This window comes from Cupressus sempervirens, chromosome 8, assembly GCF_028749045.1.
Source record: "Cupressus sempervirens isolate cs-2001-9-10 chromosome 8, ASM2874904v1, whole genome shotgun sequence".
NCBI classification, from domain to species: domain Eukaryota; kingdom Viridiplantae; phylum Streptophyta; class Pinopsida; order Cupressales; family Cupressaceae; genus Cupressus; species Cupressus sempervirens.
Window position 1 is genome coordinate 580314562 of NC_143125.1, and position 22589 is coordinate 580337150.

Consider the following 22589-nt stretch of genomic DNA (forward strand, 5'->3'; position numbering starts at 1 on the left):
CTCATGGTGTCAACAACGGGACAAAGCATAATGTTAGGTTTATATAGTTTCAAAACACTATAAATGCGAGGGGTAAATTCTTTGGAGGGAACAACATACTTTTTTCTGTTATTATTAAAAGATGAGTGAGAAATGACAAGCTTATTTATTTTTATAGAATCTTAGAACATAGGTTGGAAAGTAGAATCTTATAGCTAATTGAGTATGAAAGCAATGATAACATCTAAATATGTAGTCATGCTTGTCCTTATCCACTTTCATGATTATTTTTAACAACTTGTTTAAGGCAATGCATCCAAATTTAAGTGACCATTTACTTCTCAGTCATATTCATTTGAATAAAAAAGTTCTTTTAATGATATACACATATAAAGTATAGAAAATTGCACATACAGACAAGTCTACAAACCATTATCTTTGATGAGTATCTAAATACCGACCACCTTTAAACATCACACACTAAGGAGAAAGTTAAGTTTGGAAAAAATATGTCAACTTGGACTATTTAACACTTTTAGTCTTGAAATGAAATTGAGTGTGTGATACCATACACTAAATACCTAGTATTTTTCTTTTTTCTTTCACTTTTTAATTGACTATTTTAAAACCTGACAGCACAATTAGAAATTTCAATATCTAAGTAAACAACAACAATGAAGAAGATTTTTGTATCATACAATTATGAAATCGTAAAGTAGTTTGACTGAATGACTAATATTTACTGCAAAAAATTGAACTTCCACATTGTCAAAACACTCTTCCATTAATGCTAAACATTTGATTATTTGATATTTGTGTAAATGCCCATGCCATGGCCAGGTATAATATGAAAACAACGCTTGAAATTTCATAGCTAACAAACAATAACTGTTTGAACTAGAATTGGAAGGTAGCAGATGAAAAAATGGCAAAAATATTTCGTGCAGAAGTAACGCAGGATTACAATAAATTCCAACAATACCAACTTACTGGTTTGGATCTATAAGAAAATGCACTTTGTACATTCTACTCAAACAGAAAAGATGAGAGTAAAAGAGCAATCCTCAATCTAAGTAAGCGGGAAATGAAGTACTTTTCATAACTGCAACGTTGCAGTTAAGAAGGTGGTACTCAAGAATAAAATCGAAAGGTGGACGTGCCGGAGTGGTTATCGGGCATGACTAGAAATCATGTGGGCTCTGCCCGCGCAGGTTCGAATCCTGCCGTCCACGTTGGATTGCCATATAAGTGTGAGTGGCTTCGTTGAAGCTTTTGCTACGCTCAAATGAATGAGAGTATTTTTAGTAATTTGGAGGTCAAAGAATTTGAGAATTTTCCTCCTCTATTTCCCATCGACTTAGTAACCGATAATTGGTCCGTTGAATATTGAGCAACGGCAATAAATCAGATTTCTATTCAACTAAGATCGAAGAATTCTTTGGAGTAAATTTGATTACTATTTTCTATCTAGTAAGTATAAAATTTTGATGTTTACTTTAGATTTCTATTCCAATCATAATCTGAGAATCTCTACAGTTCTATGGAGCAAATTTGATTATTTATATTATCCAACAGGTACAATATTTTGATGTTCAAATTGTTTTCTTTAGATTTCTATTCAAATCACAATCTGACAATCTCTACACTTACTTTTGAATGAGATTTGTTTAAAACTAATTTTTGTTTGTTGATAGATGAGAAGGAACTATAAAATAGTCTTTGAGATATGTATTTCCGAATGATGTAGGCACGTGCATTCATATTTAAAAATAAATTATTTAAAATGGTTATTTGAGTGGAAAAGAGAGGTGGTTAGCACATATTTTTTATTTTAAAATTTAAAAAGTATGTTACTAAAAACAATTAGAAACACTCCATTCCTATTAGATTTTAGTTTTTAAAATTGACTTCTTAAAAGAAAAGAAAAAATAAATGTTACTAAAAACAATTAGAAACATTCTATTTCTGTTAGATTTTAGTTTTAAAAATTGACTTTTCAATAGAAAAAAAAGAAAGGAAAAAGTAAAATAGATTAGTAAATATTTAGATTAGTTTTAATTACCTAAAAGGACACTCTATCTTCTAATAATAAAAATCTATTAATGATTCGTTTAAAAATTGAAAAAAAAAAGAATTTAGTGAAATTTAATCATTTTAAATCATTTTCATGCAAAGAGGAAAAATAAAATAAAATGGTTGTTAAGAAAATTAGAAAGGTTCTATTTATATTAGATTTTAGTTTTAAATATTTTATAAAATTAATTGGTGATTCATTTAAAATAGAAAAAAATTATATTATTTGGCACTACTCGAATAAAAGTTAAAATTAGGGTTATGACCTAATTAAGATTAGGATGAAAATTAATATAAATATTATACTTTATTTTTTATCGGGTCAAAGCCTAATCAATTATTATTTGTTATGATTAATTATTATGATGTCTTAAGTTGAAACAAACTCAAACTATATTGAAATGTATATTATCATTGATGTTTTGCAACATTAATACAACATCAATGATTTTTCATTTTTTATCTTCAAATTTAAATCTTTGGACACATTTGCAAAAGTGGATGGGTATCCCTCATAAGTCTTTTGCAATCATTGTTCAAATAAAGGTCACAAAGGAATTCTAATCATTGAAGAATGTGACATGTATTTACACTATTATAGAGATTTTTTTTTGTATATAGTTCATTCTTGTTTGCAGTTTTAGAATATTACTTCTAATTAGTTGTATTGGGAATTCTGTTTCTCTATTGTTCTATGCAACTTTCATGAAGAAGAGAACAACAAAAAATAAATTTATTCTTGTGCAAACGATTTCTTCAATGGATGTGGTAACTAAATACATTAATTAAGAAATAAAATCATAAGTCTAAATAGATGTCCTTAATGATAGACATATTTATTGATTACATTTCTTGATCCTTGCAACAAAACTTGCATTAGCATTATTAAAAATTCAAAAATATATAATGTTCATACATCATCATGGAGAAATGATTTCCATAAAATCAATTCTTATCTATTCTCTCACACTTTTTACATCATCTAAATAGTTGTGTTGGTACTTATAACTTTCCTTTCATAAACAAGACACAATTAAAAGAATTTCACTATTCGAGTCATATTTAAAACCTATATCCCAAATTTGACCATAGTTGTGCTCCAAATACTCCAACACTACACCTAAATTGCGTACTTCCCTTAGCCATGCCCCTTATTTTAGTGTAACATTTAACCATTTATTAACCCTAACCATAACACTAAGTGTCATATAAATGAAATTGTAAACCTTGGATCCTTGGTCTAACTCTTACTTGATATATGGTTGTATTAAGCATTTAGTAAATTATATACCTTATCCTAACCCTATATGTACTACTAAGTAGAAATGATATTATATTTTTAATAAGTGAAAATGTGTGTGTGTGTAGAGAGAGAGAGATTAGGGGCATATCTAGAGAAGAGGGGGCTCATGTTATGTTTCTTATAGAGACATGTTTTGTGGAGAGAGAGAGAGAGAGAGAGAGAGAGAGAGAGAGAGAGAGAGATTGGGGGATCATATTATGTTTCTTATATAGACATGTTTTCAGTAGAGAGAGAGATATATTAGAGATAAGGAAAGAGATATTCATATGATGGTGTATCGAGCGAGAGAGAGAGAGAGAGAGAAAGAGAGAGAGAGAGAGAGAGAGAGAGAGAGAGAGAGAGAGAGAGAGAGAGAGAGAGAGAGAGAGAGAGAGAGAGAAGTGGGGGATTTGTATCTAGAAAGTAAGGAGGGAGAGAGAGAGAGATTACGGGATTTATCTAGAGATTAGAGAGAGAGCATTATAGAAATTTTAATAGCATGTGTCATAAAAGCACTAATCATGGGCATTATAATAAGACTAACCCACATAAAAACTTAACTTGACAGTTACCCTAACACTAAGATAAAGAGTAATAATATCACTAACAGATTAGGTATAATATGATAACTAACCCCAAAAATAACTTTAACCGCAATAATAACACTAACCCTAACTCTAACTCTAATTCTAACTCTAACTCTAACTCTAACACTAACACTAACTCTAACTCTAACTCTAATGCTAACCCTAACTCTCACTCTAACTCTAACTCTAATTTTACCTCTAACCCTAACCCTAACCTTGATCCTATATAACCCTAACTCTAATCCCAATTCTAACCCTAACCCCAATTTTGGCCCTAACTATAACCCTAGACTATAACTCTAATCCTAACTCTAACTCTAATGCTCACCCTAACCCTAATCTTAACACTAATTCTAACCCTAATTCTAACTCTAATTCTAACTCTAACACTAATTATAATCCTAACCCTAACCCTAATTCTAACTCTAAATATGATTCTAACCCTAACTCTGACTCTATCTCTAATTCTAACCCTAATCCTACTCCTAATTCTAACCCTAACTCTAACTCTAACTCTAACCCTAACCCTTATCCTATCCCTAACACTATATATAACTCTAACTCTAACTCTAACCGTAATTCTAATCCTAATCCCAACCCTAATTCTAACCCTAACTCTAACCCTGAATCTGACCCTAACCTTAACCCTAACCCTAAATATAACACTAATCCCAACTTTATCTCCAACTTTAACTCTAACTCTAACTTGAACCCTAACTCTAACTCTAATTCTAACCCTAACCCTAACCCTAACCTAACCCTAGCCCTAATTTTGAACCAAACACTAACACTAACACTAGCACTAACACTAACACTAGCACTAACACTAACACTAACACTAACACTAACACTAACACTAACACAAACACTAACACTAACACTAACACTAACACTATAACTCTAATTATAACTCTAATCATAATTCTAACCCTAACTCTAACCGTAGGCCTAGTGCTAACCCTAACTCTAACCCTAATTCTAACCCTAACCCTAACTCTAACTCTAACCATAATGTGATGTCCCCTTCTAGCTAGAGACATCACTTTAGCTGGTGATTAGCCTATCAGAGACCCTCGTAGGCTAATAAGATTGGATAGAGGGTCACCTTGGTGTGGAGATCCTCCAAGGACCAAAGTAGAGTACTCTTCTCGGTTGCCAGAGTTTGTTTATGATGAGTTTTCCTTTGAGTTTGGCTTGGTCAGGCTATTTTTAGCAGTTTTGGAGTTATAAAGATAGACCCCTACTATTTTTAGAAAAGGGGTATGGTCATATGCAGTTCTATCATGTTAGCTCCCAGTCCAAACGACATTCAAAAAATGTTGAGTAATAATGGAGATATTAATGTTTATTTAGTTAAAATAAACATTATTGGTTTTGAGCCTATATTGTTAAGTTATAATATATAACTTAAGTGAGGGTCATGATATCATAAAAGGGGCCATTGTTTCAATTAATTGTGGGTCCAAGCTTATGGAAAAATTAAAAGGGATTTTCTAAGTTTTAATGTAAAAACATTTTTTATGTTATATATTTTATCCCACATTGAGCGTGGAGACTCATTCTGGAGTCGAGGAGTCCTTATAAACAAACCTTGTCTTCCTTCAAGAGCAGGTTATGAGAAGTGCTTAAAAACTTTGCCTTGTGAAATTTCTTGAAGTTGTGGCAACAAGGGTTTCTACAAGTTTGAGAAGAATTCAGACTATGGAGGACGTAGTATCTTCAGAGTTGATGCAATTTGAGGGTGTGAAATATCACTTGAATTTTGCCTGTGAGTTGACTTCATTCTGGAGTCAATATTGTGTTTAGTAGGAAAGAATTGGATGAATCTGTTACAGGTTGGAAGGGGTTATAACAGCAGCTACAGTGCTGTGAATAGTACAACGCTACAGTGAATTAAAAATTAGAGATTTAATATTGCGGTTTTTGATAGGCGCTGCCCAAGGAGGAAGCAACCAGTAGCGTGGTTGCGTATCGGAGACAAAAATCAAGTTTTTTTCAACTATTAATGATGATGTTTTTAATGTATGCTTCCAGCAATAAGTATTGTACAAACATTAGGAGCCATTTGAATAAATGAATTTGATTAGCATTATAATCAGATTTGAGTTATAATTTGAGGTAGATTAGTTTTCAATATTTGTATTTTCTTTTCATCAACTCAAAAACCCAAAAACAGCTTAAAACATTCAAAAACAAACCAAAAACAATTATTACACCCAGGGAAACAAATAGTGATCAGCATAGAGCCTATTTGGGGTTCTTACATTGGTATCAGAGCCTCATTCCTGCCATCTTGAGGGTTTGGGGAGTCATATGCAGCCACCGAAAATTGGACCATACAGGTACCATACTCGTAGGAGAGCTCTGATTGAAAGAGAACAGTTACAGGAAACAGGAAATATGGAAGAGAGGCATGATGGTAGTCCACCTAGAAATAGGAGGAATAATGATGATCAGGATACCAGAGAATTCTATCATGCTATGGTTACAGGGCAACAGCAGATGGCACAGGCATTACAGGCACTCACTACTATGGTAGAAAGGATGAACCCACCTGTTAGACAAAATGGGGAGCCGGGAGAACAAGGAGATAACAGGAGTGCTACAGGTAATCAGAGACCACAACGGACCCATTCCAGAACAGCTGATAGGCCTACACGCCCTACATTTGTTCTGGATGAGCCAAAAGAAGCTCCAGTAGAGGAGGCGACAGGAGACCCCATATTCACAGATGCACTCATGGCTGCAAATGATGAATGGGAATTATTAGCTCCGCAGGTTCGGGAGTGGATGACCTTTGAACGCTTTGTAAATCAGAGGAGAGAGCATTACAGGTCACTCAGACAAGATAGGAGGCCTAGAGGTCAAAATAGTGAGCTAAAGAGGGCTACAGGCAAGCTTACTATGCCTACATTTGATGGGAGTGGTAAGATGACAGCTCAAGCTTAGATTCATAAGCTTGACACATTTTTGGCACTGAGGCCAATGACAGAGATTGAAGCTATCAAATATGCCACCTTGCATTTGGAGGGAATAGCACATGATTGGTGGTACCATGGTATGGTAACACTTCAGCATAACCAAGTGACAGAATACCAAGACTTCGTGGATAGGTTGGTTGAAAGATTTGACAAAAAAGATCTAGAGATTTACTTCCGGGACTTAGCACAGCTGAAACAAACAGGCAACTTGGAGTATTTCATTGGCGAATTTCAGCGGTTGGCAGTCATGGTGCCAAACATTTCAGAGCATAGATTGATAGTTCTTTTCATTAAGGGCCTATCCGAACCACTGAGAGGTTAGATAAAGGCATTTGATCCTATTTCTTTACAGGAAGCGATGAAAAAGGCAAGAAGTATGGAACATGCAGTCCCAACAAACAAATTTCAGTCCAAAGGAGCATCTTCTAGTAAGGATAACAAACCATTTTATAAAAAACCAGAGAGGACTGATTTTAAAAATGATTCTAAAGATAAAACTCCAGCACCTTTTGAAAAGGAAACATTAAACGATTTGAGGAAGAAAAAATTATGTTTCTACTATAAGGGACCCTATGATGCAAACCATGATTGTCCTCTTAGGCCAAAGGGAAAAGCTAACAGAGTTATGTGGGCATACTATGAGGAATCAGAATCAGATAATTCAGATCAGCAGTTTGATATAGAGGAAATAGATGGTGAAAAAGAGGAAGACAAGGCTGAAAACTTGTCTAAAATGGAGTCCAAGGATGGGGAAGGAGATGGGCAACTTAGGGAAGCTTGTCTCACTAGTATTAAGCAAGAAGGCTCATTCCAGATGAGAGGAGTACTCGCTGGATAGCGAGTCATAACCTTGGTTGATACAAGTGTCACTCATAATTTCATTGATGCTAGGATGGTGGAGAAGTGTGGCATACAAACAGAGGAGTTTGGGGGAATTAGAGTGAGGGTAGTGGATGGCTATGTCCTCAAATGTGATCGTAGGATCACTGGACTCCCATTGAAAATTAATAATTATGACTTTAAGGCAGATTTTTATGTTGTACCTATGGGAGATACAGATATAGTTCTTGGGATGAGTTGGTTGCACGATATTGGTGAGTTCACTCTTAACCTCAAGGAGATGGAGATGAGGTTTAAAGTGAATGGGAAGACACATATTCTTAAGGCAATCAGGGACAGTGATCTCAAGATGGTCTCTTTTCGTAGAATGGCTAGATTGATTCGACATGATCAGGTAGAGTGGGCAGCAGAGTGCATGTTGATGCCATCACAGGAGGGACAGCATAAGATTGAATATCCTCCTGATATTCAGGAGCTTAGAGTTAAACACTCTAAGGTGTTCAGTGACATTCCACCAAGTAGACCACCAGACAGAGGTATTGAGCACATCATTGAGTTAGAGGAGGGGGCTAAGCCCATCATGATTACACCTTACAAGCATCCGAAGAGGTTGAAGGATGAAATTGAGAAAACCATAAAGGAGTTACTTGCTATGGGCCACATTAGACCAAGTAAGTCTCCTTTTGCTTCTTCAGTGGTGTTAGTAAAGAAGAAGGATGGGACATTGAGGATGTGCATTGATTATAGAGTGCTTAATAGGAAGACAATTAAAAATAGATACCCCATTCCCAGGATCGATGAGTTGATAGATGAGCTTCATGGAGCTTGCTTCTTCTCAAAGATAGATTTGAGATCAGGTTATCACCAGATCAGAGTTAGAGAGCAGGCTATCGAGAAGATAGCCTTTAGATGTCATTGTGGCCATTTTGAGTTTGTAGTTATGCCATTTGGGCTAACTAACGCACCTTCTACTTTTCAGGCAACAATGAATAGGGTTTTCCATCCTCAGTTGAGGAGATTTGTACTTGTCTTCTTCGATGATATCTTGGTATATAGTAGATCTTGGGAGGAGCACTTGGTTCACCTGGACACGGTGCTGGGTATATTGGACAGAGAATCCTTGTATGCAAAGGAGTCGAAGTGTGATTTGGGCATGACAGAGTTTTTGTACTTGGGTCACATCATCAGTGCAGAGGGCGTGTGCATGGATCCTGAAAAGATTCATGCCATTGTGGAGTGGCCTTCACCGGTGAACCTTACACAGTTGAGGGGCTTTCTAGGACTATGTGGTTTCTACAGAAGGTTTGTGGATGGATATTCCAGGCATGCGGCACCCTTGACAGATTTGATGAGAAAGGGAGCTTTCTTGTGGACTCTTGAGGCACAAGGGTGTTTTGAGAAATTTAAGGGGTTGATGACTTCTTGTCCAGTGTTAGCATTACCAAATTTCAGCAAACCTTTTGAGCTACATTGTGATGCTTTTGGAGAGGGCATTGGAGCGGTGCTTATGCAGGAGAAGCACCCTATTGCTTATGAGAGCAGGAAATTGAGAGGGCCAGAGCGGAGCTTCAGCATATATGATAAGGAGATGTTAGCCATTATGCATGCTTTGGCCAAATTCAGGCAATATTTGGTAGGTAGAAAATTTTGTATCAAAACTGACCATAATAGCCTAAGACTCTTTTTGGGGCAGCGAGATCTCAATGATAGGCATCAAAAGTGGGTGAGTAAGTTATCGTCCTATGACTTTGAGATTACATATTTTAAGGGGACACAGAATGTAATTGCTGATGCCTTATCACGTAGGCCCCATTTGAGCTTATTGACAGACATATCGGAGGATTGGAGACACTTGATCCTTGCAGAGTATGCAAAGAACACTTGGGTAGCTGGATTCATAGATGGGACTATTCAGGACAGCAGGTACACCCTTGTGAATGAGCTCATCATTTACAAAGGACAAATATTTTTGGTCCCAGGATCAGTAGTGAGGAGGGTGGTTTTGAAATCTTTTCATGATTCACCTATGGCAGGACATCCTGGTTTCTACAAGACATACCGACAGATTAGAGAGCGATTCACATGGAAAGGGCTCAAAGTAGAGGTACTTCAATATGTTAGGGAGTGTCCCACTTGTCAGCAGAATAAGAAAGAACACTCCTATCCAGCCGGTTTACTTCAGCCACTTCCGATTCTTGATAGGAAGTGAGAGTTTTTGTCTATGGACTTCATCACAGGACTACCTAGAGCCCAAGGCAGAGACTGCATATATGTGGTTGTGGATTGCCTTACGAAGTTTGCACACTTCTTTTTGATCACTGCTACACAGGTAGTAGAGTTGTTCTTCAAAGAGATATTCAGATTACATGGCTTACCTCGGAGCATTGTAAGTGACAGAGACAACAGGTTTATGAGTCACTTTTGGCATGAGCTATTCAGGTTGTGTGCGACAGAGCTCACTCTGAGTACTAGCTACCACCCTTAGACAGATGGTCAAACAGAGATAGTAAACAAATGGGTGGAGGGATATCTCAGAAATTATATAGCAGGGCAACAAAGGGCATGGGTAAAATGGATTTATCTCTGTGAGTATTGCTACAATACCACTTATCACATGTCTATTCAGATGTCACCCTTTATGGCCTGTATGGGTATGAGGCACCCAATTTTATGGATCTGCTTTTGAGTGACAGTAGAGTGCCCAGTGTAGGTGATTTGTTACAGGAGAGTCAAGACCTTGTTAAGACTCTCAAGGATAATCTAACTAAGGCACAAAATCAACAAAAGCAATATGCAGATCAGAAGAGGACTGAGCGGACTTTTGAGGTTGGAGACATGGTGTATCTTATGTTGCAGCCTTACCGTCAATCCACTCTCAAGAAGAGTGGTGCCGAGAATCTCAAGCCACGATACTATGGTCCATTTAGGATTATCAGGAAAGTGGGAGAGGTGGCTTATGAGTTAGACTTGCTGGCGGAGAGCAAGGTGCACAATGTTTTTCATGTGTCACGCCTCAAAAAGGTGCTAGGGCATCATATTGTGCCTTCTACAATACTACCACCCTTGGATGATGAGGGAAAACTTGTTTTGATACCGGAGGCTATCATTGATTTTAGAGAGAGGAACTTGAGGAAACGTACCATCCGAGAATATTTGGTGAAGTGGAAGGATTTTCCAGTAGAGGATGCTACTTGGGAGAGCGAGGAGATTTTACAGCATCCAGAGTTAAGATTGCTTGAGGACAAGCAATTTCAGGGAGGGCAGACTGTGATGTCCCCTTCTAGCTAGAGACATCACTTTAGCTGGTGATTAGCCTATTAGAGACCCTCGTAGGCTAATAAGATTGGATAGAGGGTCACCTTGGTGTGGAGATCCTCCAAGGACCAAAGCAGAGTATTCTTCTCGGTTGCCAGAGTTTGTTTATGATGAGTTTTCCTTTGAGTTTGGCTTGGTCAGGCTATTTTTAGCAGTTTTGGAGTTATAAAGATAGACCCCTGCTATTTTTAGAAAAGGGGTATGGTCATATGCAATTCTATCACGTTAGCTTCTAGTCCAAACGACATTCAAAAAATGTTGAGTAATAATGGAGATATTAATATTTATTTAGTTAAAATAAACATTATTGGTTTTGAGCCTATATTGTTAAGTTATAATATATAACTTAAGTGAGGGTCATGATATCATAAAAGGGGCCATTGTTTCAATTAATTGTGGGTCCAAGCTTATGGAAAAATTAAAAGGGATTTTCTAAGTTTTAATGTAATAACATTTTTTATGTTATATATTTTATCCCACATTGAGCGAGGAGACTCATTCTAGAGTCGAGGAGTCCTTATAAATAAACCTTGTCTTCCTTCAAGAGCAGGTTATGAGAAGTGCTTAAAAAATTTTCCTTGTGAAATTTCTTGAAGTTGTGGCAACAAGGGTTTCTACAAGTTTGAGAAGAATTCAGACTGTGGAGGACGTAGTATCTTTAGAGTTGATGCAATTTGAGGGTGTGAAATATCACTTGAATTTTGCCTGTGAGTTGACTTAATTCTGGAGTCAATATTGTGTTTAGTAGGAAAGAATTGGATGAATCTGTTACAGGTTGGAAGGGGTTATAACAGCAGCTACAGTGCTGTGAATAGTACAACGCTACAGTGAATTAAAAATCAGAGATTTAATATTGCGATTTTTGATAGGCGCTGCCCAAGGAGGAAGCAACCAACAACGTGGTTGCATATCGGAGACAAAAATCAAGTTTTTTTCAACTATTAATGATGATGCTTTTAGTGTATGCTTCTAGCAATAAGTATTGTACAAACATTAGGAGCCATCTGAATAAATGAATTTGATTAGCATTATAATCAAATTTGAGTTATAATTTGAGGTAGATTAGTTTTCAATATTTGTATTTTCTTTTCATCAACTCAAAAACCCAAAAACAGCTTAAAACATTCAAAAACAAACCAAAAACAATTATTACACCTAGGGAAACAAACAGTGATCAGCGTAGAGCCTATTTGGGGTTCTTACACATAACCCTAACTCTAACTCTAACCCTAACTCCAACTCTAACTCTAACTCTAACTCTAACTCTAACTCCAACTTTAACTCTAGTTCAAACCCTAACTCTAATTCTAACCCTAACCCAAATCCTAACCCTAACTATATTTGTATCCCTAATTCTATCCCTATCCATAATTCTTACCCTTTCCCTAACCCTAACTCTAACTCTAACCGTAATTATATTTGTAATGTAATTCTTTTCTAACCCTAATCCTAACTCTAACTCTAATTCTACCCCTAACCCTAACCCTATGTAACCCTAACTCTAATTCTAATTCTAACCCTAGCCCCAATTCTATCCCTAACCCTAACCTAATTATAACCCTAATTGTAATTGTAATCCTAACTCTAATCTTAACTCTAACTAACTCAAATTCTCACCCTAACCCTAACTCTAACATTAATTCTAATTCTAACTCTAACTCTAATGCTAATTCTAACCCTAACCCTAACCCTAATGCTAACCCTAAATCTAACTCTAGCTCTATCTCTAACTCGTCTCTAATTCTAACCCTACCACTAATTCTAACCCTAACTCTAACCCTAAGTCTAACTCGAACTCTAACTATAACTCTAACTCTAACTCTATTTGTAACCCTGACCCTAACACTAACCCTACCCATAAGTCTAACCCTAACCCTACCCCTAATACTAACCCTAACACTATATAACTCTAACTCTAACCCTAACCCTAATTCTAATCCTAATCCCAACCCTAATTCTAACCCTAACTCTTACTCTAACCCTAACCCTAAATCTAACCCTAACCCCAACTCTCTCTAACTTTAACTCTAACTCTAACTTGAACCCTAACTCAAACTCTAATTCTAACCCTAACCCCAACCCCAACCCTAACCCTAACCCTAACCTTTACCCTAACTCTCACTTTAACTCCAACTATAACTCCAAATCTAACTCTAACTCTAACTTTAACACTTATACTAACAAGTTAACACTAACACTACCTCTAATTATAACTCTAACTCTAATTGTAACCCTAACCCTAATGCTAATCCTAATCTAACTATAATCCTAACACTAACCCTAACTCTAACTCTAATTCTAACTCTAACTCTAACTATAACTCTAACTCTAACTATAACTCTAACTCTAACTCTAACTCTAACTCTAACTCTAACCCTTAATCTAACTCTAATTCTAACTCTAACTTTGACTCAAACCCTAACTCTAATTCTAACCCTAAACCTAACCCTAACCCTAATTTTATTTGTAACCCTCATTTTAGCCCTGACCCTAACTCTTACCCTTACCATAACCCTAACTCTAACCCTAACCCTAATTATAACCCAAACCTTATCTCTAACTCTAACTATAATTCTAAACCTCACCCTACCTAACTCTAACTCTAACTCTAACTATAACTCTAACACTGACCTTAACTCTAACAATAACCCTAACCTTAATCCTAACTCTAATTCAAACCCTAACCCTAATTTTAATCCTAATGCTAACCTTATATCTAACTCTAACCCTAACCCTAATGCTAACCCTAACCTTAACACTAACCCTAACAACTCTAATCTTGAATGCAACATTTTACTTAACAATATCCTTAAAATTAAAAAAAAAATTAGTCATGCAAGTTGAACACCATATAGATAATTAAAAAATAAAATGTTGATTAATAATTTTATAGTAATTTTATAAAACTACAATTTTATAGTAACTTTATACAACTATATTTAAAAATAAATAATAATTCAATACTAACCTTATAAAAAAATAGAAAAATTAAAAAATATATACCTATATATATTACACCAAGAGTAATTGTTCTCGAGACGCCTATTTTAATAATTCCCAACTATGATTAAAATATCACATATATATATATATATATATATAGATATATATATATATATATATATATATATATATATATATATATATATATATATATTCGAGTCTCTCTAGTAGTGAACTGTTTTGGGCGAGGAGGGATTTGAACCCCCAACACCGTGGTTCATAGCCACGTGCTCTAATCCTCTGAGCTACAGGCCCCGTCTCCACCAGATAAAAAATATTATTGCATTTAGCAATGTGGAATGGGAAAAAAGAATTCTGGTTTTTTTTTTGATTAAAAAATAAAAAAAGTAAGTCAAATAAGTAAGCTTTTTATTATTCTGGCATCGAGCTATTTTTCCACAGGGCTTCCCTTGCAGTATCGTCACTGTAGTAAAGTTTAACCACCAAGTTCAGGATGGATTGGTGTGGTTCCCCTATGCCTAAGACACCAGAATTTCAAACCATAATATATATATATATATATATATATATATAGTTATCAAAAAGAGATAACATGTAAGGTTTAAATAGCAAAGTCAAATATAAGAAGAGGTGGTGGAAGTTGTATCTTTGCATAAGAATTGGATGTTTCAAATGTAATAAAATGATGTATTTTACTTCCTATTTTAAAAAGTCGAATTGGATAAAATTAATTAATAAGATATTTCAAATGAAAAGTTAAAGATGTTTGTATTAAATATCAAAGGTATGTCAAATTAACCTCCCACACTTTAAGGATATTTTTCAAGAGATCAATTCTCTTTTTTAAGGATGTAAGAAAAGTTCTAGAGGAAATAGTGCAAGCAATTCATTCTTTCTTAAGAAGCATCTTGCAAAAATTAAGTATTATGAAACCCAAGTAAAATGGTGGTTAGTCTTTTATTTAGGGAAGAAGTATATTTTTTCTCCTTTCATAATTTGAATACGAGATCATAATGGACCAAAAAGTAGTGATTTAAGCAAAACATTCCTTTTAATGAATAGTCCCTTCTATATTAAGTAAAACATTAAAGTTACATATTCAACATAAAAGTGCTAGGGGATGCAAGATTACCTTGGGAAAGTTCACACATATCCAAGGCCAGAAAGCTTACAAACTATTCATAAAAAAATAGTGATAAAAGCCTCAAGTTGCAAGAGAAGTTTCCAATCAAGGAAGGAGGATCATGGCAGTCATCTAAACCCCATACATTAGCCAGGTTAAAAAGTGGGTTGGACATAGACCACCCATATTTAGAAACATCCTTCTCTTTATTTTCTCCTCGGTCCTAGGAGGAAAAATCACCAAGACCAGGCAAAGAAAAGATCATTTTGACAAAGTGGCCGTAGGCCATGTAGAGCCACCACTAGGAGTGGACCAACCAATAATAGGAACAACAGGATCAACATGAACAACAAGAGAAACATTGATGCAAGAGCATCTTGGGTCTTTGAGTAATCTTGCATCAACCAAAAAAAAACATTTCTAGTTTTCTATACCAGTCTCTTGTTCGTGAATTATCCATTGTTGCTTTCTTTTGCATGTTATGTGTAGTTGTCATCACGTTTAGGACCTATCCTAGATCCTTGTCCTAAGTGCATGAATTGTTATGTTCTATATCTTTTCAATTTTGTGTCATTCTTGTGGTCTTATTTTCGTATTTTTTCCACCTTTCTTACCATGTTGTTTTGATTGGCATGGTTTTGGTTGACTACATGTCTTGCGCAATTAGAAGTTGACTCCTATTGTGAAGTGCACATCACTTGATATTGCCATTTGTGTGGGTTTTGATTTACTCTTCGAAGTCTGGACCTATATTATAAATAAATTCTTGACTAGTCAACTTGTGGCTTAGCTAGATATAAAAGAAGATCGGTTAGATGTAGAAAAGTGGAATTCTTAGAGGAAAGAAGATAGATGACACAAGCTAAGGCTTTTTGATTGTATATTTCTTATTTTGTGTAAGGCTGCAACACAGAAAGCCTCAGAGTCGGACATGTTGTGGTTTATTTATATGTGAAGTGAAATAATTACACCTACAAATATGGTGCAATTTACCTTGTGTTCTCTTTGGTTTTCTTTAATCAATGTGTTGCTTCTGTGTGTAACTCTAAGAAGGGAGTGCTAAATGTTTTAAATTGAGTTTATTCCACATGTTGCTATAGAATTACTCTATATCTCCCTATGGTAGGTGGTATCAGAATTCTTTCTTTCTTGAGGCTTGGGTCATGAAGAACCTTGTTGAATTTGGTTGTAGGGTGGCAGATTTGAGATCTAACCTATAACTTATAGAAGGTTACAATCTTGAAAGAACTATTGTCAAGATGGTTCATGATAGAGGAGATGTTGATAATGCTATTGTTGACATGTTGAGGCATATTACAATGAAACTTCAAGCTAGGGAGACAACATAGAAAATAGGTGTACATCTTGAAGATGTTGGTGGTCATGAAGAGGTGGTACCAAATCCTAACCCTGAACCTAAGTTGAACAAGATGAGGAAAGGCTTATGAGATTTTTGTCTAAGGTGAATGCTAGACCTATTGTTGAAGTTGCTTGCTATGATGGAAGACTTGAGGCTACTGTTGTGTTGAATTGGATTGCTGAGATGGATAAATACTTTGACTATGAAGGTACTCCCAATAATAAGAAGGTTAAGATAGAAGTCACAAAGTTTAAGGGTCATGCTTCACTTTGGTGGGATCATTTTCAAATTGAAAGACAAAAAAGGGGAAAAGAAAAGATCAAAACATCGGCATAGATGATTGGAAAGATGAAGAAGTCTACTGATTATCAAGTTAACTTGTTGAGAAAGATGCAAAACTTGATACAAAAGAATATGAGTGTGAAGAAATATACTGAGGAATTATACAAGTTGGATATCATATTTAGGAATGTAGATGATGAAGTTGAGAAGGTGGAAAGATACTTGAATGGTTTAAGGACATCAATTCAGAATGAGATTATCTATGTTAGATGAATAGTGTGGAAGAAGAATATCAACACACGTTTAAGGCTAAAGAAAGCTTGGTGAAGAAACATGATCAAAGACTGAGAGGAAGAGGTGGAAAATTTTAGAGAAGAAAAAGCAGAGCATATTGTGAAGGTATCAAATTTGATAATGCAATATAATATAAGAAAAAATCATAATGGAAAAAAGAACTAGCTGGCAAAAGAGATAACTACACTAGAGGTGTTGGAACTATAATTGGAACAATTGTTATGTTGTCATTGATTCCAAACCTTATTGTTAGATGGTTTCTATTTGAGTAGAGTTTCATATCAATATGATTGACAAAGAGGATTTTAGAAGAAGAGATAACAAGAGAATCTAGTAGAAAGGTTGAGTTATGTGGAATCACAACGGGCACTTGATTAGTTAGACTTTGGAAAGATAATGTGTTGTTAAATTGTAACACTAAGTGGAAAAAAAGTTGTGTTAAGGCCTAGAAGAGATTACCAATAAAGAAAAAATACTTAAGCTTAACCAAGCTTCAATACAAAAGATTAAGGAACTTATAGTTGAAGCTAAGCTATGCTAGTATCGAGTGAGCAAACAGTTAGAAGTCAATAAAATTTAGTGTCAAACGAGCACTAGTAAAAGATAAAGTAATAGAGAAGTTAGACTAAGTGCCATTAAATAAATAGAGTGAAAATCATGTAAGTCAAGTAAGTCAGTATAGTGATGACCAAGGATGAGGAACATAGTATTGGCAGGGTATCAACATTTGACGGTTTATAAAGGAATCTCATTTCCTGGCTGACATAGTTGAATTCTTGGAATATAGAAAGCAAGTTGAAGATAAGAATTGAAGAGATGAAACATTCAATTCAAAAGAAACCATGTTTGAACATTTCTATGCATGGATTCAAAGAGAATTTTGGAGAATTTTCTAGAAGAGGAAGGAGGAAATGAAAAGATGGAAGGATTCAATGAATCTAACCTAACCCTAAGATCTGCGGTGGTATCTAAGTGGAAAAAGATCAAGCTAACTATTTAAGGAGGTATAAGGGCTATTCTAGAGAGGTTGGCAAAGTTCATGGAGATCTTAACAAGGTTGGAGTAGTTGTTGATTCTAGTGATTGGTGAATTTGAGAAAATGACTAAACAATGAACTAGAGTTGAGGTGATGAGTGATTTCTTGAAAGGGTTGCTAAGTAAAATAGTGATGGAGATGATAATGAAGGTTAGTTAATGAGTCAACAGTTGAACTAAATTTTTGATCTATATTTGCAAGGTGAGTTGTATTTATTAGATCAACTTGTTGTTACTTTCTAACCATTGTATCATTTTAAAATCCTTTAATCAAGGTTGACGTAATAGTCATTTATAAATATTTTAATCAAGGCTACATTCTAATATATTGTTCTTAAGTCATCTAATAAGGCCACTCCCAACATGGTGATCAAATCCTTTAACGGGGTCACACTTAATAGTGTATATTGAAACCTTTAACAGGGTTGACCTTCCTCACAAAGCTCACTTCAAAAGAGTGAAAATTGGTAGCATGTTACTAGTGGTTTTTTCTAAAGTTAGGTTTCCATGTTAAATGTTGATGTCATACTTGTGTGGATGTTATTTAACATGTTTTACTATTAATGTTTTACATACTAAAAGTTTTTTATCATTAGGACAATGGACTACAAGCTTTATGTTACTGATAGATTGCTATAGAGATCAAGCTACTTAAAGTTTAAATCTAAATTGGTTGAAGTGTTTAAAATTTTAATTGGTACATCTAGACCTGAGGATAACTGATTCACTTGCCTCTCAATTAGTTTAGATCATTCAAACAATTGGTATCAGAGCTTTTGGTGCTTGAAGAAGGAAAATTTTGAAGGACCTTGAATCTAAATATCAAGATGTACATAAAGGTGATACCCAAGTTGAACAAGGAGAACTTCCCTGCATGACAAAGTTTGGTGAAGCTTCACATTGATAGAATTGGAGATTCAATAGTATTTTATTTGGAAAATAGTTATGTAATTGTACTTGTACCTTTGACAACCCATTGGATAAAGGAGAGACAAGAGGACAATCAAGCAATGTTGGAGATTGTATCTGCCCTAAGCTATTCAGAGTTTGATGATATCAAGGAATGTGATACTTCAAAGAGGATGTGGGATAAGTTAGCAAAGTTCCATGGAGGAGAAAAGAATGTACTTAGAGCCAAATTAGAAAGTTTGATGATATGAGAATGGTAGAAGGTGAGAACATTGTCTAATATGTTGGAAGAATGAAGTTGTGAATACTATCAGAGGATCTGACAAAAATATTAGTGATGAGACTATGATCAACAAGGTACTGAGAACCTTACTTCCTATTTATTTAATTAGAGACTCTATAATACAATAATTAAGATGTACTCCTAGTAATGAACTAACCCTGGATAGTTTAGTTGGTAAACTCACTACTTTTGAACTGTCAAATTTTGATAATTTCAATGCCCTTGCTATTGAATATGCTTTGAAGTCACAATTAGTTTTGCATAAGTCCAATAAAAAGAAAGGAAAGTATAAATCTATGGAGATTAAATATTCTAATGATGATCTTGAGGATCTTGAAGTGTTAATGGATAGGAGACTTCCAAGAGGAGAGGAAAGCACAAAGGTAAAATCTGTATAATATATTTTTCATACAATAAAGTTGGTTCTATTGTTGCAAGGTGTCTTGACAAGATGACAAGGTTGAAAGGAAAGACACCAAGTTCAAAGGAAGAAGATATGGAAAATACAACAAAGGGTACAAGGATTACATAGGAAAAGGTGAGAAGTCTTGTTACATTGCTAAAGAAGATACTAATGATGAATTTGGTAGTAATGATGAAGAACTAGTTTATGTCATCATGAAAGATGATTCAGATGAAGATGAGAAAGCTACACTTATTTCACATGTGAATAAAGGTGATAGATGGATAATTGATAGTGGTTTCTCACATTACATGACTAATGATAAAAGTAAGTTTGAAAACCTAGAACATTATAAAGGAGGTAGTTTTAAGTTTGGTAATGATGCACCATGTTTTGTGAAAGGAAAAGGACAAATAAAATTAATTGATAAGATCATATGTTAAAATTTTTATAGGGTTGAAGGACTTAACTACAATTTTTTGAGTGTGGCAAAGTTGAATAGTCGGGGTTACAAAGTTGAATTTGAGAATAAGAAGGCCAAAATCTACAATGGTTTAGGAGAATTGATTGGAAGTGGCGACCAAAATAGAGTTAATTTTTTCTATCTAGATATGTATCTAATGACACTTGTTTGTTTGCACAATGTGAAGATATATGGTTATGGCATAAGAGGCTATGTCATATGAACTTTGAAAATTTGGTAACCATTAGTAAGATGAAGAAAGTAAGAGAGTTACCAAAATTGAAAAAACCTTATAATGTGGTGTATAAAAGATGTCAATCAAGAAAAATGAAAAAGTCTTGTTTCAAGAGAAAGCCCTACACTTCTTATGTTATTTTAGAATGTGCTCATAGTGACCTTTGTGGACTTATGGGTGTACAAAGCTACTATAATAGCAAATAATTTATTGTATTTGTTTATGACTACTCTAGAATGATGACTATGATATTTCTCAAAAAAAAAAATTAGGGTATTTAAAATGTTTAAGTGATATTTTGTTAAAGTCAAGAGAAATAAATAGGTAAAATATTGAAGTGTCTAAGATTCAATAGAGGAGGTGAACTCATATATGGGGAATTCAACATATTCTACAATGATAAAGGAATTAAAAGATAGATATCTGCACCTAGGACCCCTCCACATAATGGTATAGTTGAAAAGGGGAATAGATCAATCATGGACTATGCTAGGACATTGACAATGGAGAAAAATGTTGCATCTAAGTACTGGAGAGAATTTTTAAGCACAACTATTTATACCATGAACAAAGTACAAGTCAAGAAAGGTACAAACATTACACCTTTTGAGCTATGGTATGGACATGCACCTAATTTGAAGTATTTCAAAGTTTTTGGAAGAATATATTGTATATTGAAAGACAATAGAAATGGAAAACTTGATGCAAAAAGGGATGGAGGCATATTCTTAGGTTATTCCACTAAGAGAAAAGCATATAAGTGTTTGAAATCTAATACTAACAAAGTTGTGAAAATTGAAAATATTAAAGTTGATGAATATACAGAGAAGAATGAAGTTGAATGTAAAAAGGAACCTAAAGATTACTAAATCTTTATATACATTGATGAAGGTGAACCCAACACCTTACTTGAACTTGAGAAGAAAGTTGTCAAGCAGCAGCAATAGCTAATACATGCTATGTTATAGTCAAAGCCTATTGAGCATTAGGTAGGTGGTGTTGACAGACAGGATGAGCATGTCAAGCAAAAAAAAGTGTTTGCCAATCATCCAAAAGAGAAAGAAAAGATACGTGAAGTGCTACTTGAAGTCAATCTACAAGATGAACCTACAGTAGAAGAAAGAAAAAGAGAACCTACATTAGAAAAAATATCTAAGAAGACATCATGCACCTAATTAAATCATTGGAGAGAAAGACTTTAGAGTTATGAAAAGAAAATGATTGAGAAGTGACACATGTTTACTATGTGAATTTGAGTTGAAATCAATGAAAGATGCTTTGGATAATGAGCATTGGATCTAAGTAATGGATGAAGGATTGAAAAGATAGAGAAGAATAAAATCTACTCACTAGTACCTAGACCAAAAGACACAAGTGTTATTGGAACAAAGTCGGTATTAAAAAAAATTGAATGAGAAAGGTGAAGTCACAAGAAACAAAGAAAGGCTAGTTTGTAAGGGATATGCACAAGAAGAAGAAATTGAATATGGGGAGACATTTTCACCTATTACAAGATTGGAAAGAGTGAGAACAATTCTTGCATATGCTGCTTACAAAGGATTCAAAGCGTACTAGACAGACATCAAATATGAATTTCTAAATGAAGTTCTAGAAGAAGTCTACATTGAACAACTTGAAGGATTTGTTGATCCAAACAATAGAGATATGGTATGTAAGTTGCACAAAGATTTGTATAGATTAAATCAAGTCCCTAGGGCATGGTGTGAAAGATTGCATACATATTTTGTTAAGATTGGTTTTGCAAGGACAAATGACAATGGAAATTTGTAATTGAAGACTGATTCTAACAAAGAGATAATATTATTTGAGATATTTGTTGATGATATCATATTTGAAGGAAATGAGGCATTGTGTACATCATTTGTAGATCAAATGAGACAAGATTTTAAGATGTATATGTTTGGAGAAATTGATTTTTTTATTATCCTATAAGTGTATCAAATGAAGAAAGGTGTCTACATTACATAATCAAAGTATATCAAGGAGATACTAAAAACATTTGGTATCAAAGACTCAAGACAAATTGGAAAACCTATGGCTGTTGGACATAAAATTTCAAAGAGTGATGATTCTATTGATGTGAACCAAACCTTGTATAGATCAACAACTGGAAAATTGTAATATATTGTTCATAGCAAGCTAGATATTGTACTAGTAGTT

At 34.6% G+C, this 22589-nt stretch overlaps 1 non-coding gene across 1 annotated transcript; it reads left to right on the plus strand.

The window, feature by feature from the left end:
- The first annotated feature begins 1129 nt into the window (after positions 1 to 1129).
- On the plus strand, positions 1130 to 1211 carry TRNAS-AGA (transfer RNA serine (anticodon AGA)). Its single transcript has one exon. It is a non-coding gene; the product is annotated as a tRNA-Ser (tRNA).
- Positions 1212 to 22589: the final 21378 nt, after the last annotated feature.